The 1,897-nt window shown below is 47.1% G+C and overlaps 1 non-coding gene across 1 annotated transcript; it reads left to right on the forward strand.

Moving 5' to 3' along the window:
• Nucleotides 1-1,583: 1,583 nt before the first annotated feature.
• Nucleotides 1,584-1,655, forward strand: trnag-ucc (transfer RNA glycine (anticodon UCC)). Its single transcript has one exon. It is a non-coding gene; the product is annotated as a tRNA-Gly (tRNA).
• The last annotated feature ends 242 nt before the right edge of the window (nt 1,656-1,897 follow it).

A 1,897-nucleotide genomic window follows, 5' to 3' on the forward strand; every position in this document is an offset into this window, starting at 1 on the left:
CCTTTAATTCTATTTGTTCACAGAGAAAGGAGGCATTGTTCTGTCCAAATGCGTTACATGCTCATGAATGCATCAATATATTGTGATGATTTTTAAAAATAATATAAATTAAACATAATGAAATTCATGATGAAAACCCAATTCGATCTGTAAGGGGCAGGAATTCAGTCATGCGAGGTGAAATTGAGGACTGCAGATGCTGGAGATCAGTGTCAAGATTAGAGTAATGCAGGAAAAGCACGGCAGGTCAAGTAGCATCCGAGAAGCAGGAGAGTCGACATTTCGGGCAAAACACCATCATCGGGAATGAGGCTGGGAGTGTCCACCGTGGAAAGATAAATGGGAGGGAGTGGGGCTGCGGAGAAGGGAGCGGAGAGCGCAATTGATGGATGGAGGTGGGTGTAAAGATGATTGGTCGGAGAGGACGGTGGAGCGGATAGGTGGGAAGGAAGATTGGCAGGTAGGACAGGTTATGAGGATGGTGCCTAGCTGGCAGGATGGAACTGGGATAAGGTGGACGGAGGAGGAAATCAGGCAAATGGTAAAGGCCACATTGATGCCCTGGGGTTGGAGGTTCCTAAGGAGGAAGATCAGGCGTTCTTCCTCCAGGCGCCGGGTGGTGAGTGAGTGGTGATAGAGAAGTTCCAGGTCCTGCATGTCCTCGGCAGATTCGGAGGGGGAATTCAATTCTCCGTCCGTCAGTTGTTGTTTTGTATGTTGCTCCTGACCCATCAAAACACAGATCTGTGTGAATGCGCAAACAACCTCTCTCTATACATTTCACTCAAAATAATGTCAATGACAGGACGGATTAAAACAAAATGCAAACTGTGTTGAATGCTGGATGAAGGGAATCATGTCACTGTAGAGCGTTTACAGCACTGAGATCAGGCTTTCGGCCCATCATTCTCAAACCAGTCTGCACTCCCTCTTGAAACCTCTCCAATTACCCAGACCCCTGTCTGATTGAAGACTGTCTGTGTGGAGTTTGCATATTCTCCCCGTGTCTGCGTGAGTTTCCTCCGGGTGCTCCAGTTTCCTCGCACAGTCCAAAGATGCGCAGGTTAGGGTGGATTTGCAACGCTCAATAGTCAATAGTGTCCAGGTGAGTGTTGGTTATATGGTTAGCCATGAGAAATGCGGGGTTACAGCAATAGCGGAGAGGGTGAGACTTGGTGGGATGCATGATGAGCCGAATAGCCTGTTTCTACACTGTAAGAATTTTATGATCCTACACTCCATCCTATCTATATCTGTGGATGAAGAGGGCTATCACCTGATCAACTATCCCCTTCAATGGATCAACGTTTGTTTTCTATTTGACAAAGAACTGCAGAAGTTGCAGATCTGAGAGACAGCACAGAAATTGCTGGGAAACTCAGCAGGTCCGGCAGCATTTGTGGGGAGTGAACCTTTTGGATCCAGTGATTGTTCTTAAGGGCTGAAGGCTTCTGATCCTGGGGTTTTCAGACCTGTTGACGTTTTACAAGCAATTTCTTGTTTTGCTTTCAGCCCCAGTTCATTTGGTGACTATCACGGCCTTGTTATGTGCGTTTGGGAAAAGGGACAGTTTCGCAGCTAGCGCGGTGGTGGTGTAGTGGTGAGCATAGCTGCCTTCCAAGCAGTTGACCTGGGTTCGATTCCCGGCCATCGCAGTGTTGTGGCTTTTACTGTGGTTTTGCAAGGAAACGTCTTGAGCACCAACGTTGCATTCTGTGGCGAAATGGATTTGTCAGGTTGTTTTCGGGTTTTGATGGCGATGGTTCCTGTTAATTGCCGTGACAATCCGGGCAGCGTTGCTCAAAAGCTTTCCTCTCTGCTGCCCATTGCTTATTTGAATATTGTTCGCAACATAAGGTTCGTTTTGTTTTAATCGAAAAGTGAGAGATTGCTATCA

Source organism: Chiloscyllium plagiosum, unplaced genomic scaffold, assembly GCF_037043375.1.
Source record: "Chiloscyllium plagiosum isolate Xiang-an unplaced genomic scaffold, Cpla_swu_hap1 HiC_scaffold_8, whole genome shotgun sequence".
NCBI lineage: Eukaryota > Metazoa > Chordata > Chondrichthyes > Orectolobiformes > Hemiscylliidae > Chiloscyllium > Chiloscyllium plagiosum.